Here is an 18,496-nt window from a genome sequence, read left to right on the forward strand (position 1 = left end):
TGCTTGTCCTTGCATTGTTGTAGGGGTAAGCATGTATCCGCATAGGCCAGGAGATTTGATACTCAGGTCTGGAGTTACAGGTATTTGTAAGCCGTAAGAAGTGAGTACTGGGATCCAAACACTGGTTCTTATTATTGAATTGTAAGCAATTTAAAGTGCTGAGCTCTCTCCCTAGCCTCAACTGACACAATTTCAGTGTGTAATTTACAACAAATATGGGAGCATATGTCAGTTCAATAGGTTAATACAGAGTGTATCCACATTCTGTTTAAAGGTTTAGAATTCAAGCAGGCAGCTCTTTGCTGAAGCCATTCTGTCATCTTTCAGCCATGATATCCTCATTACTCTCTGAACACAACTCTCTAAAGGTTTCACTTCATATCGAATATGCCCTCTCTTTTGCATAGTTTCTCATACTTACTAAACAAAACAACCAAAAGGCATTACCAAAACAAAAGTGAAATAAATTATTCATTATAGAATGTTATATAGCTCAATCTACTCCTTCTAATATTTAGAAGAGATTAGTCATATTATTTATTTTGTGTAATATTGTACTCTTTATTCATATATAGTCTATATTATTTGATAACTTCAGTCCAATTTTCTATTATTACTATTCCACTCCTGTCAAATCTAGCTTCATCTCCATTCCAACATGCTTCACTATTTTGATGTTTTGGTATGTGTGTGTGTGTGTGTGTGTGTGTGTGTGTGTGTGTGTGTGTGTGTGAAGAAAGGGAGGGAGGGAGGGAGGGAGGGAGGGAGGGAGAGAGAGAGAGAGAGAGAGAGAGAGAGAGAGAGAGAGAGAGAGAGCTCTGTTTCATAACCTCATCAGACTGTAATCATTCCCAATCATTGTATTGCCGAGTCTCCCCACAGTGGGAATGGAGACAACACACTATTTTGTAGGAGGATGCAAACATTGAAACGAGCATAAAACTGGACTTTTGTAACTTCTAGAAAGAGATGAAAATATTTCCTTTTAGTATCCTCTGTTGGGCTGTAATAGTGGAAAGGTATTATGTAAATTTGGTTTTATCATGGGATATCATGTTTTCTTTGTTTATGTGATTAAGAATTTTGCTGTGTAGAGCAGTCTGAGGTGACATCTATGATATAGAAGACAATTGCCCAGGCCCTCCCAGGTTTTAAAGTTTCTCTTGAAAAGTCTGCTATATTCTATTATGTCTGTCTTTATATGTTACTTGACTTTTACAAACCTTGTGTCTTTCAATAGTCTTTGTTCTGCACATCTAGCATTTTGATTTTTATGTGGCAGAAATTTTCCTTTTGGGTCCAATCTCTTAGATGTTCAGTAAGCTTCTGGTGTGTTTATAGGCATCTCTTTCTTTAGGTTAGGGGAATTTTCTTCTGTGATTTTGTTGAAGATGATTTCTTGGCCTTCAAGTTGGGAATCTTTTCCTTTTATTCGTATCCTTAAGTTTGGTCTTTTCATAGTGTCCCACATTCTCTCTCTCTCTCTCTTTCTCTTTCTCTCTCTCTCTCTCTCTCTCTCTCTCTCTCTCTCTCTCTCTGTGTGTGTGTGTGTGTGTGTGTGAAAGAGAGAGAGAGAGAGAGAGAGAGAGAGAGAGAGACTTTTGAGCATTAGCATTTTCTTTGATTGATGTATTATTTTTTTCATATCTTCTATGCCTGAGATTCTATCTTCCATGACTTATATTCTCTTGGTGATGCTTGCCTCTCTTGTTCTTATTCTCTTTCCTAAGTTTTCAATCTCAAGAATTATCTCAGTTTGTATTTTTTATTGCTTCTTTTTCCTTTTCTGTCTTCAGGTCTTGAATAGTTTGCTTTATTAACTTAACTTGCTTGACTGACTGTATTTTTTGTATTTCTTTAGGAGATTTATTAATTTCTTCTTTGAAGGCCTCTATCACCTTCATAAGATTAGATTTAAGGTCTGTTTTTTTTTTTTTCATACTTCAGATGTATTCATCTATATCAGCCTTGCTGTAGTAGGAGAGCTGGGTTCTTGTGGTGCCATACTGCTCTGGCTTTTGTTAATTATGTTGTTATTTTGTTAACCTTCTGGTTGTCCCTAGTGTTAGAAGACCTGGAAGTTTCTAATTGAAGCAGGTCTCTGGGGCTGTAGGTGGAGCTGGTAGTCGCGGATGGCAGCAGTACTCTGTAATTGCAGGTAGAGCTGGTTGTCCCTGGTGGTAGCAGGCTTCCTTTGATACAGGCAGAGCTGGTAGTCTGTAATGGCTTCATATTGCTTATTGTCCTGGATGCCAGAAGGCATATAGGATGCAGGCAGAACTTATAGTCCTTGACTATTGCAGGTCTCTGGGATTGCAGATAGGTGTGTGGACTAGAAGACGAAGCACAGAGGGGACGGGTTAGACCTCTCAGTTGCTGGGCTTGCCAGAGGATCCAGAGGGCTGGGGATTGGGACTTAGGCATTTGGGGCTTGTAGATCTTACTTGGTTGTACTGGGTGGTAGCACGACTCTAGGGATGTAGGTGGAGTTATGGCTTAGAAAATGGAGTATAGAAGAAACAGGGCAGAACTCATCATCAATGGGTTGACCAGAGGGTCTGGGGGGGCGATAATTGGGATAGAGATCTCTGATGGCTTCAAACCTCTGGGATAGCAGGTGGAGATGTCCTGTATACTTTTTTAGTTGCTTGCATTGCATCTTACAACTCATGGTTATAAGCACTCACTTTCTGGTGTTAAATTTATAGTGCTACTCTATTGCATTTGGGTACACATACAGTTAAAACACGGCATTTTGATAATTTGTGTGTCTGCTGTGGCGTCAATTGTCTCACAAATGATGACTTTTTTAATATGTAGGGCAAATTGGCTAAATGGTGGTTTCATTTGGACAACGGAGGCTGTAGAAACAGCTTTCTGATGTGAATGTTTTAAAAAGGATTTTAGAGGAGCAAATACATTTTGAGTATCTTAGAGAAGTATCTATGCCTCCTGAAAGCTTAATTTGAATATATATTGAATTTGAAAAAAAAAATATATATGTGTGTGTGTGTGTGTCCACGAATCTTTAGCTGTCTTCTCCCACTGGTCGTTCATTAGTCTGTTATGCTGTGAGAGGTAGAAATCACCCTCTAATTATCAGAAATATTTTGTGCAATCAAATATTCTTGAAGTTTAAATATTAAGACAGAAAGGAGTACATTTTATGAGAAAATCATGCTCATTCATGGAAGTTTGAAGTAGACATTATTTCAATAATGTGTGTTTATAACTGACAATGGAACTTCTATGCAAAATGATCAGTGAAAAGATGTTTTACAATAAAAGTGAAAATATATATTCAAAGTAATTTCCTATATATGAATAATGAAAGCAAACAATTTGAAAAAATCAGTCTACAATGCAGTCAGCTTTTGCATACTTCCTTGCAATCATTTTGACATCCACTTTTCCATATTTCACAGAGCATATGTGCGCCATAGACCTGCTGAGGATTGGAGAGGGGTTTTGAGGAGTGGGTATTTTAGATGGCAAAACAACTCAAAGTCCAATCATGGGTTATAAGCTGATGGCCTATATTCTGTTTGAGATAGCTTTCCAGATTGGTTTCTCTGTGTTCTGGTCAAGACAGCTTTTTCTCTCAATTCCAAAAATCTCTCTGAATAGCTCATGTCTTGCAGAACAAAGCTCAGTCTTTTCTCTTTTCTTCTTTTATTACTTCAGGCAATTCCTTTACGTGGCCCTACAACCGTGTTATAAATACAATAAGGATTGTGTCATACAAAAACTATCAAAAGATTATCAGTGAAAAGACATGCGCTTGGTGACCTGTTTTGGATGGCCAGGAGGAGAAACACCACGATGTGGAGCCTGGTGGCCCAGGCCAGGTAGCAACAGCCTTTATGGTCTCTCATTGGTGGGTGGTACCAAGTCCCTTCTATGACCACAACATCCAGTATGGACCCATGGCCTTCACTACACAGCTAGGATTCGTGCGAGGTGGCACAGCAGGAACGACCTTTCGGGATTTGTTTGAAGATATCTGTGTTCATTCAGTGTCCCGGGAGCCAAGTTCCTTCCAAATTCGTGAGCAAGCTCTCGAGTATCCAGCCGCCGTGTTATCTTCCTCTAATTCTTCTGTACAGTTTTTGTTTGACTAGATGCCATGTTGATAGCTTCAGAGAGCAGGCCAACATACACTCCTCCATAGTTTCTCCTCTTGTCGTCTTCCGTTATGGAGTCTTCTGTTGTGTCTTTAACTTGCTCCTGTTGGACCTTGGCCCGCAGCCGCTCGTGGCCGTGGAATTCCCACAACCCATCGCGCCACCCGCAGGGAAGCAGCCTGCGCTCTGGACCTCAGGTCCCAGTGGCTGAGAACCAGTTGTCTTTTCTTTTCTTTACATATCAATTCAGTCATTACCCCAGGTTCCCTTTAAATTATTCCATGAATCAGCATCCCATGACCCAAGCGCCTTGATTCTTAGAAAGAGACAGCAAGTACATTTGTTGTTGTTTACATCACAAATAAATTCAGAAATCTGCCTGCCTTTGTTAAGCAGCGACAATAAGCTAGTTGGGTGAGATTTCACCTTTAAATTACCATTCCTACCACTCCTGGGCCTGGACCTAAACTCCCTCTGTCTCAGGCTAACCTTGAACTCAGGAATCCGCCTGCCTTTGTATCTGCCTGCTTTTGTATCTTCCTGTTTTAGATCTGTGAACCTCCTTACACAATTCATATTGAATCGTTATATTTTGCATAGTTAAGAAATTACATATTTTTGAACTCATAATTTTGAAGTTCTTTCTCACTGCTTTAAGGGCTGTCCTGAAGGTCTCAGCTGATATGTTAGCTATACCTTTGCCTTCCACATTCATACTATCTCTGATTACCATGGAGTCATTAACCATGACTGAACGGACAGTCCTCAAAGGAGGAACATGAAAATATGCACATTGTTATACAAGCAAGCCTTACATTCACAGCAAGAATCAACACTTAAGGCCTGTGCCCAGCAGGCTCTGTTCCAGGGTTGGGAACCATGTCATGGAGTCCCTACCATGGCCAAGCTGGACTTGACAAATGTGTTTTATCAGGTTAATAATCTTCTATTAAAAAAAGATGTTTTATTTATGCATATATATATATATATATAGTTAATAAGCAAAGTAGGATAAAAACCAAACACTGATTCAAATAATAACCCTTTTACAGTGATTATAGTTGCCTATTTTATGAGTAGACTGATTGAAATATTTATATTATGTTATTGTAGTGCAGGAACTGCATTTTGAAAAGTGTTTCAGTTATGAACTACTCAAATGTAATGATATAACTAACAGCTTATTGTGACATGACTGCATGTTTTTGGCATGCTGAATGTCTTCAGGATCAAGAATAAAGTGAATTCATTTTTAGAGATTTTTATTTTATATGTAAGAGAATATTATTTTTTGGTCTACACATGTGTATGTATATAGTATGTGTGCCTGGTATACTAGGAGATAAGAAGAGGGTATCAGATCCCCTGGAACTTTAGTGAGGGATGGATGAGATAAACCGTGTGTCACTGGAAACCAAACTCCGTGTCTGTGTAAGTGTTTAGAATACACTCAACTGCTAAGCCAGCAGCTCAAGTACAGACTAAAGACAGCCCCTAAACCCTGCGTCAAATGGTATAGATCCTTCTGATCAAATGTAAGGCGGTTGACTTCATAGATACTTTATTGCTTGACTTGAGATTCTGTTCTGAGAAAAATATCTGAAAGTCAGTAAATACTTTGTTGACCAAAAAATTTGTTGTCTAGTTATCAGTTAAAATTTGAATGGACTACACAAACAAAACATATGCTATGTTGCTAATAGAAACAAATGTGTTCATCTAAAAGCTGAAGTGAAGTGTTACACACTTCAAATCATTTCATTATTGGACAAAACAATTAAGAAATAAATCTGTAAAAAAAATAATAGCATTATTATGCTCTTTAATATACAAAACACACAACCACTTTAAGATTACTTAGCTAGACTTCATTAAATACCATATGTGAGTCCTACAAAAACTACTTCAAGATAATTCAGAAGTTCATGTGCATTCTATTTATGTATACATTTATTTTGAAAATTCATTTCCTTCTTTAGTATTCCATAGAGAACATTTTTAGAGTAACATTAATTAGTGAGTAAGTTTGGATAGCTGAAAATAATACTTTGTATTCCATTAAAATTTTGATCCAGTAAATGAGACTGCACTTGATATCTGATTCTGCTCAATTTCACATGTAGAAAACAAACACATCTGGTTTGTAAATGTTTTTACTATAAGGTTTTTAGGCAGCCAATGATCAACTCCTTGTAATGATGCTCTCCTGCATCACTAATGAAGTAATTTCAGGTTTCCTTGATATGTTGGCTGCATTTTATTTCTTTTGTTTAGTGCTTTGTGATTTGAATTAAATTTTCCAATTGGGCTAGTAGTACTTCTTTGGGTTTAACTGTCTAGTAATACTTTTAAGGGTATCTACTTGTAGGACTAACACAAAAAATCTTATTCTTGGTATTATAATTTTTAGGAGGTCAATCAATTTCAATTAATATTCATTAATAAATTAAGAAATTGGATGGGCCTGGATGAGTGTCTAAAGCATATGATGTACTTTCACAGGTATTGAGTCAGTTCCCAAGGCCCATGTCAGGTGGTTTTCAACATTTAATAACTCCAGCTTCAGGGGGGTCCAAAGATTTTAGCCTTCCAAGGAATATTTCTTCTCACATATATATGCATATTATATATACATAATTTCACAGGATAAAATATAATCTCAAATAATAAAAAATAATTTAACCATGACAGAATGTTTTCAAGCTATTATTGGGGAACAGAAGTGATGTTTGCACAAGAGTTTTCATTTATTAAGTTACATTATTTTGAGCAAGTTACCCATCCTAAGAACATAAAGCATACTTTTGAGTAAATAAATGATATTGTACATAGAACCTATATTCTGTGTTTTCTGCTTTTTTTTTTTTGTTTCATTGTTCAAGTCAAGACCCTTATGGTCCTAAAATTTGAGTAGGGTTTCCTAATTTTTCCAGGAGGTCAATGAAAATAGACATAATTGCATATTAATAATTGACTACATATAATAAAATATGTTCTTTTGTGGCACAGAACAATTGAGAGATTATGCATACTCTGTTCAGCATTGCTATCATGACATTTTATTCTTGAGTTTCAAAGGAAGGGATATGTATCACCTGCTGCCACACATGGCATAGATCCATTTAAGCTTTGCACTTGTTCATAATTCAGTATAAAGAAATGTTTCCTCTCATTATAAAACACACCATGCTTTTCAGAAAAGCCCAGTACTAAACCTTATTGTTCAGTTAGAACCTCATTACATTCTACTAGTCAGGAGTTAGAGAATAAATGTTCACACCCTTTTATAAGTATATAAACAAAAGCCAATTTGAGACAGAAGGCCAGTTTCTAGTACACATGTTTTAATGATGGTTCTAGTCCAAAAGGACCCTAAATTTTGTTTCAATTTAAAGAATCACTTGGATATCAACAAAAATTATGGACCTAATAATGACAAACCATTATTTCATTTTCATTGAAATCTTAGATCTCACTAGATAAATGTAGCCTCAGGAATAACTTATGCATGCGTCATAAGATTACAAGCCATTGAGAAATATCAAGAAGATATCAAGTGTTGCCAGCATGTGTTCTTTCTTTTCCAAACTCAATAAATAGTGCTGTTTTCCTTGTTCATTAAAAATTCACAGCACATAGTTTTCAGAGAAGCTTAAGAAATAGAGAAGAAGAGAGTTTTCATGGTGTGCATATAGTAGTATAACTAGTTTTAAAGCCATTTGTTGATGTTGGGAAGAGGCTAAAGTAAGAGCAGAATAAAAGTTTAATTTATTGTTTCTACTTCTGTGGGCTCTGAAAAAAAGGAGAACTTGAATAAAGGCTTTAAAAACAAGCACTGCGTTTAATTGCTTTTGCAAAGAAAATCTTTCATGTTGATAGCCATAAATATTAATGAGTTATAAGAATAGAAAAATAAGATAATGAGAATATTAGTCTTCATCTGAATAACAATACATAAAAACCAATTTAGAAACCAAGTTCTGGACCTGTTTGAGTAAATTTTGTCTTGCTAGCTTCATACTAAAAATTATTATAGATGAGTATAGACCAAAAAAAAAAAAAAAACCTGCTTGAATATTTCATAGTATAATCAAGGCAAGATAGGCTTCACTGAGTCAAAGGAAGGAGATACTGCCATTCCCTATGGTGAGTTTTCTATAACAGACACTCTTCTAATGAAATTGCCTTTACATAAATTCATACATAGAGATATTGCTAATAATACGTGCCCATAAATACATGTAGATTGGACATATGCAAATTTTATTCAGATTAGAGATTTATACTTAATTGTCAACTTGAAAGAATGTAGAATCCCCTTGGTCATGCTCACTAGACGTGTGTGAGGAGAATTATCTTGATTACATGAACTGAGGTGGAGAGATCCGCTTACAGTGTGGCACATGATTGCCGGACTGAGACTCTGGACTATATTCGTGGAGATTTGAAGCTCTGAATCACGCTTGAAATCACTCCTCTCTGTTTCTCACTGTGAGCCAACTGCTTGAAGATCTGGCTGCCTCAACTTCCCCACCATGCTACACTCTACCCTGAAGGGTGAGTGAAAATAAATTCTTTATGTTGCCTTAGTCAAGAGTGTTTTATCACATCAGCAGTAAATTGACTAAGACTGCCCTTCTTGAGTTCCAAGGACACCAGAAACTTTGATAAGTGAAATCTGAAACTGCAGGCAAACTGGCTCAAGTTCATAGACGTTAAAAAACAAAAATGTAATCTTATAATTTTAAATATTCAAAACAGTTTAATTACTTACATATACTTTTAAGAAAAGAAAAAAATGAACAAAACAAACAAAACAGCCTCAGACAAACTCTGTAACTTAACTCCTGACCACTGCTAAAAAATGAACAGAAGAAAAAAATTGCATCTCAGCCTTTCACTTTAATATAGAAGCAATGGAGATTATAATATATATCAACCAAAGAAATGAAAGGGATTCTATACCATAATTAAATTGGAATTATTCCAGGAGTTCATGTCTGTTGTAACAATAAAAGTCAATATTTTACTTATAAAATAAGTAACAAATCTATCAGTAATATGCAAAAGCAAACTAAGTCAATCTCATGACAAATTAAATCAGGGATTTAATTTAGCTATGGTTATGTCTTCTGGAAAAATAAGAATAAAATTAACCTTTATAAATCTAGTAATGTACAACTATAAGAAAATGAAAAAAATGAACTTCAGTTGTTAAAACCTGTAAATGTTACCCCCGAGACCAATGATATTTCCTGCAGAGCTTCAAATGTGTTTGTAAAGGACACCAGATCAATTGTGTAGGTTGGTTTTATGAGAACCAATTTATGACCTAATTAATATGATATCCAAAATGCATCTCAAGATGTATCACAAGCAGAAAGGCAAAGAATAAATCAATAAAACTTTTAGAAGATAATATCATAAGAATATCATTTGAAATTGGACACAAACATCATTTTTTTCTGAAAAAAAAGAGAAATAATGCAGTCTAAACAATGAAATTGTTAGTAAATTGGACATAAAATGTATTCAGTAATCACAAAACACATAGAAAGATTTGGACAAGGACTTATAAAACATTCTAAATGATTCTTTATGAAAATATATTTTCATTTATCAGCTTTTATAATGCAATTCATTCATATAACCAGAATATCTAGTATAGACTATAAAAGCTGAAACAATCAAGTTTTGGACATTAAATATAATAATTTAAAATCAGATGTATTTGAAGTTAACCATTTTCATTGATCCAGGAATTCCATACCTAAAAAATAAACACTGCTCTATGTCCATCAAAAGACATCAATGATTTGGCTTCTTAGTGTCTAACTTCTTTAGTTCTTTATAAGTTTTGGATAATTGCCCTCTGTCAGATGTAGGGTTGGTGAAGATCTTTTACTAAACTTTTGGCTGCCAATTTGTCCTATTGACAGTATCCTTTGTCTATAACCCAATTAAAAAGGCGGTACAGAACTAAACTGAGAGTTCTTAACAGAGAAATCTCGAATTGCCAAGAATCACTTTAAAAATGTTCCTTAATCACCAGGGAAATGTAAATCAAAACAATTATGACCTTAGCTGTGAATCACTACATTGGGTATATGGAACCAGACAGGAACCCCAGTGAAGTGATATAGGCACCAACGTTAATAACCAACAAAACTTTCAAGTCAAAATTTATCCTGTCTATAAGAAATGTAGGGATGGGGGATGGAGTAAAGACTGAGGGAATGGCCAACCTTGGGACACATTGTCTAGCATCAATGTCTAGCACTATTACTGACCCTGTTATGTTTACGGACAGGAGCATATTGTCCTCTGAGAGGCTCCATCTAGCAGCAGACTCAGGCAGATGCAGATACCCATAGCCAAACAGTGGATGGAGCTTGGGGACTCTTATGGAAGAATAGGAGGAAGGATTGCAGGCCCAGAAGGGGATAGGAACTCCACAGGATAACCAACAGAACCAACTAACCGGACCCTTGGGATCTTGGCTTTTTCAGTGTCTGAACTATCAACCAAAGAACATACACAGGCTGGACCTAGTCCTTCCAGATCATATGTAGTAGATGTGCAGCTTGACCTTCATGTGGGTCCTGAACAACTGGAACAAGGCTATCCCAAAAGCTGTTGCCTGTATGTGGGGTATGTTCTACTATGGCTGCCTTGTCTGGCCTCAGTGGGAAAGGAAGCACCTAGTCTCACAAGAAAATGAAGTGCCAGGGTGGGTGGGTGGGGATTCTCAGGGGGACCCGCACCTGCTCAGAGTAGGAGAGGAGGGTAGGGGAAGGATTGTAGGAGTGGGTAGGGGAGGGAGACAACAGGGTGTAAAGTGAATAAGTGAGAAAAAATAAAATTAAATAAAAAAGACATCCATGATATAAACTTAATTTATGAAATAATAATACCCCAAATCATAGGTTAGCAACTTAGTTTTCAAAAGATACCACTTAAAATTATCTATATCTATCTATATATCTATTATATCTATGTATCCATGTATCTATCAATCATTTATTATCTCTATCTATTATATATGTATCTATTTTCTATTTTATTTATCATTTATCTTTATGTATGATGAAATGAGGCCATGATGAATTTTTTTTCCATTTCTTCTGAACATGGAACAAAGAACATAAACTGAAACTGTGAGTAAATAAATGTTTAGAAACTAGATACAACTTTGTCATGCCAGTGGGATCTCAAATTGAACAGAAGGGAATTTTTTTTCTTGGATATTTTCTTTATTTACATTTCAAATGTTTTCTTCTTTCCAGGTCTCCCCTTTGGAAATCCCCTATCCCATCCCCCTTCCTCCTGCCTCTATGAGGGTGCTCCCCACCCACCCACTCCCATTCTCCTGCCCTGGCATTCACCTACACTGGGGCATTGAACACCCTCAGGCTTGAGAGCCTCTCCTCCCACTGATGACCAACAACCATCTTCTGTCATATATGTGGCCAGTGCCATGGGTAGCTCCATGTGTACTCTTTGGTTTGTGGTCCAGTCCCTGGGAGCTCTGGGAGGAGGGGGAGTCTAGCCTGTTGACACTGCTCCCTCCATGGAGCTGCAAACCCCATTAGCTCCTTCAGTTCCTTCTTTAACTCCTCTATTGAGGACCCTGAGCTTGGTCCAATGGTTGGCTGCAAGCTTCCTCCTCTGTATTTGTACATCCATATCAGGCTTCTATCAGCAAGTACTTCCCTGTATCCACAATAACGTCTGGGTTTGGTGGCTGTATATGGGATGGATCCCCAGGTGGGGCAGTTTCTGCATGGCCTTCCCTTCAGTTTCTGCTCCATACTTTGTCTCCATATTTCCTCCTGTGAGTATTTTTTTTTTTATTTTACCTTTCTAAAAAGCACTGAGGCATTCACATTTTGGTCTTCCTTCTTCTTAGGCTTCATATGACATGTGAATTGAATCTTGGGTATTCTGGACTTTTGGACTAATATCCACTTATCAGTGAGTACATACTGTATTTTTTCCTTTGTGACTGAGTCACCTCACTCAGGATGATATTCTCAAACTCCATACATTTGCCTGTGAATTTCATGAAGTCATTGTTTTTAATGGCTGAGTAGTAATCCATTGTGTAATGGAAATTATAGATGTTTGTTTTTGCTTTAGTTGCAAAACATCTAAACATTATATTATTTTAAGAGTGGAAAACTGTTCAATTTACTACAGAATTATTGAATTTTATGTTTTCAGCACAGTTTTAATATTTAAAACTTCATAAAGGCACAGTGCTTCCTAGATATCTAGCAAGGCTCCATTCCCCATGTGTCTGAAATTAGAAAAACCAATCAGGCCAAATTTTAGACAATTTGAGAAAATTCCGGAGTCAGAAAACTTACAGTGACATTTTCAATGTTTGTCATTAACATCACAGAATATTTATTTAAATACATTAAACCCTGATAGCTTCATATTTCACATGCTATGTAATAAAGGTATATAAAGACCTCTTACCAAAACCAGACCCTGAGGAAACGATTGTCTGGGTGGGTACAATGTTTATTGAAAGCATTTCTCATGTTGACATCTCCATAGCTCCTTAGGATAGTCTATTATTGTATAGATTACTGGATATCTGAGGAAAAGTTTATTTCTTTAAATTATGTCTTTTTCAACATATATATATATATATATATATATATATATATATATATATATATATATGTCGAAGATATATATAATATCTTTTCTTCGAGACAGGGTTTCTCTCTGTAGCCAACTCAGAAATTTGCCTGCCTCTGCCTCCCAAGTACTTCAAAATATTTTAACAGAGCATTTTAACATCCCATGTTACTCTGTGATGAAGATCTAAGCAGAAAGTACCTACTGCTGAGGGTATGGGAAAAAGGCAAAGGAAGCTAAATTCTGCTTATTATAAAGAGGAATGCCTGAGTTCATATAATGAGACAAAATTGAGAGACAAAAGTAAAGTTAGCACTGGACACTTTGACACAGACATGGATTCTAGGAAGTTGTTTGAAAATAAATGTTAAAAAATGAACTTTTTAACCCACTTTAGTAAACACCACCATATGATTTGTTCTCCTAATTGGATAATTAAGAAATGATCTATGTTACTTTTGCTTATCCAACGTTAGTTATTAAGTTAGTATATTGCTTAAATGCCCTATGGTGAAACCTTCTGTTGCCACTTTATTAAAATATCAATCATATTGCCACACTGCCTCTCTTATAGTTGTCAAATGTGAGAAGTTTCATTTGGTATGGGCAACACTTAAAGCAGAGATGTAAAACTGCTTTATCTCTGAGAAGAGATGATGGTGAGTGCTCCGACCTCAGTTTCCCTGTACTACCCATGTATCATGAGATCGGCACGAAGCATCTTGGGATACTTCATGGAAGCGAGGGGATAGAAAGAATGGAAGAACTGAGGGTTGTAGGGGTGTTATGGAATGAAGATATGGGGACATGGCATAGTAGTAGCTTTCATGAATTCACAGGAACAGTGGTTACCTGCAAGACTTTACATAAGATGGAGGCACTCAAAATTCTCTCATAGAGGGTAGAAACTGATTAAAAGGTGCCAGCCTTACTTAAGGAGCTATTGGCATGCATTGTGGCCTGGGAAAGAATAGTCACTTTTCTTCAGGATTATGTCCACTGGCAGGTTGTCTATTCTCTTTGATGGACAGACAATATGATCTAGACACAGGAAATTGGGAGGGGAACTTGTTGGTAGACACTAGGGGCAGTTGGAGATAGGAAACAGGACTCTTGGTGGAATGATCAAATTACATAGTACTCATGTCTGAAATTTTCAAAGAATCAGTAAGAATGTATGTTTTTAAGTGCAATGGATTAAGACCCAAATAACACTTACTAGATAATGACATACAACGGTCATCAGATTAGGCACAGGCACCATTATAAAGACATCTGCTCTCTGCATTATGAATAGTGGTGGTTTTCTGAAATGGTGTTCATTTTTGCAAGTAGAAGTTTCTTTGATGAGTGGTGAGTCCTGTACTTATCTGTGGGTATAAAGATAAATATGTAGCATGCAGTTATATATTTTTTAAAAAAAGACACAGTGAATTTGAAAGAGAGCAAAGTGGAAAGATTAAAGCATTAACTAAAATTTAAATGATTGATGAAACTCAAGACTATCACTTTTTTTTCTTAATGCATGTTCTTTTATTGTAAAGCTAACATACATCTATATTTTTAGATTTTTAAAACATTTTTCTAAGTACTTTTATTTTTACTGTAACCATTAGACGTTTTTTAATGAAGGCAAAAAATTTAAGTTTATAACCAATTTTTATATTTGTGTGGTTATGCATTTTTAATCATCACACATTTCTGTATTAAGTATTTTAAATTTTCAAGTGAAATTTTGGATATTTCTTTCCAACACCCAAAGATGAATCTCTATCAATAAAATGGAGTAGTTCTGATTGTGATAATTTCCGACTCTGCTTAATTTATACTGATACCATGAGAGGGAAGAATTTTGTTATTTATAAGGATGAATTCAACATAGACAGCTTCTTTCATACTTGATGCTTGGCTGTTCTTTACTGTTTTCTTTAAATAAGAATGACCTTTTCAGAGATTTTTTTCCCTCCATGCATAGTTGTCAACCTTTGCTCTACCTATCTGTTTTGATTCAGCATGGAAGTGGTATTATTCCCAGCAGCTAAACTGCCAGTGTGGTGAACAGAATTCAGACTTCTAGGAAAGGGATATTTCAGGAAGTAATCGTTTGCCCCGATTTGTGCTAATACTGCCCTTTTCTCTATTGCAGCCTCTAATAAGACGTCTACTAAGTATAGTGAGAATGATCCCGTGCAAGCCCGAAAGGAATTTATATCAAGAAGTAACCACCACAGGATTATTTCTGTTTTCCTATAACAAAATCTTTCTTCTTCATAACCATAACACTGAAGCAAACATTTCCTCTCATTTTCATTTACACACTTTTCAGCGATATAAACCTAAACAATTACATTTTCACTTTTCCAGAGACCAAATGTGGTCTTCAGCTCAGGTAAATCCTCATCTTTGCTGATGCAAAGAAGGGAATCATTATATCCATGGCCCGATGTCTGTCCTCTGATTTTCCAGATCTCATGTTGTTCTGTTCCGCAAGATCAAGAAGGATGCCTTCAGTAAACTCATTATGAGATCATCCTTTATATTTAACTTACCAGTTACTCATCTCCAGTTCTAGAGGATCATTTTCTATAGTAAGTATACTCACTTGGATATGTATATATATATATATATATATATATATATATATATATATACATATTTTATATATGTGCATTAGGTTTTCCCAAGTTTACTTATGAATTCTTTTTAAGCACTTCTATAAAACAAACAAACAAACAAACAAACCCAAGTCTTTAACATTTCTCAACAAATACTGTTTTGATCATTTACAATAATATATTCATGAAACAAGCAATGCTAGGGAGGTTAATCACTTCAAAAGACTAATTTGAGATGCAATTATGCATCATTCACTTGGCTTCACTGGGAACTTGAGAATTCCAACTCGAGTGGGTGTAAGTTACAGCACTTTGTTTCCTGTTTAATTTACTAATTTCACACCTCAATTTTTTTTTCTAAAGTAACTATGTTATTTAGTCACTTCAAGAAAATGTTGTTTTCCTTTTTTATAGAGATTTGTGAAATACAATTACTTACAGTTTTAGGCTCTTTGGAGGCTGAGTCTATACCTTGCATCATTGCATATTGCAGGCACTCTCTCCACTATCACTGCACAATCTTCGCAGCTGCTCTATATTCTTTATAAAAGGTAACACAAATGTCATGCATTTTCTACCAAAATATGTAGTGTTTACATATTTACTGGTAAATAGTAGTGCCATTAATAAGAGTAGGCCTTTACATCTCTGAAAAGAAACTCATCCAACCATTGACTCCTGAAAGATTAAACACTAAATGAGATATTTTTCCTGATTTGATAACAGTTATAATATTAAATAATACATCTTCTTCATATACTAATAGCTAAAGTTTTCTATCTGCATGACATGCTGATCAGAGCATTCCTTCTCCATTAAGGTTAGAATAATTACCAAATTTTAGAAAACGGTCCACTTGTTTGATAGGGGACAAATCTGCACAAGTGATCCAGGACATAACTTCAACTATTATTGAATTTCCTAGAAGTAGGGCTTTTGATTACTCACATATCTATCTAGATAATGTTTACCTTTTGGATGGAGAATCCAATCATTTTATCATTTATATGCTGAGTACATAGAAAATTTATTTATTTTAATAAAGAATGAACTGAATTAAAAAGTAAAATATTCGAACTTTCTAAATGTTTTAAGTCAATGACTTATTTACTTGAAAGCCAAATGATGACTTCGTTGAAATCTATGAACTTACTCGGTTGTTCCTAAGCCTGATGACCTTAGTTTTGAGCCCGAGACACGTGGTAGAAGTGTACACACATCTGCAACTTCAAGCTGTCCTCTGACTTTTGTGTGTGTGTGTGTGCGCACACACATAAAAAGTAAATAATAAATAAATAATAAATTCATGTTATAAAATTTAAGAACTGAAATTTTATAGAATATGGGGTTGGAAAGTTGAATCAACAGCTAACAACACTTGATCTTCTTCGTAAGAGAGGGTTTGGGTACCGGCACTAACATCTCTAATTCTAGTTTTAGGGTCTCCTGATCATATTTCTCGTCTGTGTGCATACTAGGCATGTACACAGTGCACATATATACATGAAATCAAACACTCATATGCATACAATGAAATGTTTAGGCTAAAACTTAAAACTATTCTCCCAAAATATTTAATGAAATCTGATAAATTATTTTTGTGACTAGTCCAAAAAATATATTACATCTCACAAAACAGCAGGATTTGTTGTAAGTTGTTAATATTTAAATATTTTCTCTTGGTATGAATTGATCTTTTGTTTCTATGAAAATGATTGAAATGACACCTTTGCAGAGATAAGCTTTTCTAAAATAGAACATATCACAAACTATAAACCAAGATTTACTTACTTAGTGAGTCACAAAAAATAATCACTGTGATGAATCATCACAAGTGAAAAACAGCTAAAATATGAAAGTGATATTGTTTCTAGAAACAGTGATTCTAACAGCCAAATCTCAATTATTTAAGCAGTAGATTAAAATATTAATAAATTAACAGTTCATAGATTAAATAATAATGAGATGATGTGCCTAGCTCTTCATCATCTCTCATGCTAGAGTTTGGACATTGCCATCTAAGACTTCTACAACATGTATCCATAGAAATGTGTACATAGAAATGAAAAGAATAGTTGCTTCACACATACTCTTTCTCAGGGCTTAAGAACTTCTCTGGCTTTCACCCAGAGCATCATTTGACAGTGGAAAAGTCGGTTCAGTGACAGCTTGTCAGTTGTGGTCTTTTGTGCTTTCTTTCCTGGTGTTTCACATTGGACAGTTTGCAGCCAGGTTGAAGAATGCTTTGTGTTTGAGTTAGAGAAGCTCCTTGAAAAACATTGACCCTAGGGAATTATTGTGGGGATCAAACAATTACAAGTCAGAAGAGGGATAGCAAAAGATCAAACAGATCACCTCGACAATTGTCAGGTGATGAACTTCTGAAAGAGTGTCAGGGCAGGAGGGCCCGGAATTCTTCTCTGCATGATAGGTAGACTCAGCTATCCCAGTCCTACCATGTTAGAGCACACATCAATTATGCTCTGAAGGTACTTCTGTCAGGTCATTACTGTTTGTAAGATGTAATTCAGAAAATCTCCAAGATTTAGGAAACATATCCTGAAACTTGAGTGATAACAAGAATGGCTTTAAAATGTTTGAATACAAATAACACAAAGGAGCCTTCATTTTTCAAAAATGTTTATATTATGGAGAAAACAAATCACACAGTTACTCTTCTCTGTTTGGTAATGACCTTCAAGAGACAGTGAATGTAAACCTATGATAACAGTCACACTTCACAGAGACATTGGCATACCTTTAAGATATAACCTCAAAGTCAAGAGGTGTTTTGAAATGTAACTTTTAGGTATTATGTTACTATATCTTTGGACAATACCTATTTTGGAAACATTTTTTATTAATGAATTTACAAAACAATATCTAATTAGAAACCTGAGGAATTTTTGTGCATTTCTAATATTGCATGAAAAAAAGATATTTTCAAGAAAATATTTTGATCATGGTTTTTCTACTGTCTCTTTTTCAGAAAAAACAGAACAACAAAAAACAACCCACTGGAAAAAAATAAGAAAAATATATCTAAAAGAGAAAGAAAATTATGAGACTCTTTTATGATATATATTTGCATATCGTGATAGAAAT

At 35.4% G+C, this 18,496-nt stretch overlaps 1 pseudogene; it reads right to left on the reverse strand.

Moving 5' to 3' along the window:
- Positions 1–4,089: 4,089 nt before the first annotated feature.
- Positions 4,090–4,280, reverse strand: LOC110309949 (overexpressed in colon carcinoma 1 protein homolog pseudogene; annotated as a pseudogene).
- Positions 4,281–18,496: the final 14,216 nt, after the last annotated feature.

This window comes from Mus caroli, unplaced genomic scaffold (genome assembly GCF_978045245.1).
Source record: "Mus caroli unplaced genomic scaffold, Mus_caroli_1 scaffold_12, whole genome shotgun sequence".
NCBI classification, from domain to species: domain Eukaryota; kingdom Metazoa; phylum Chordata; class Mammalia; order Rodentia; family Muridae; genus Mus; species Mus caroli.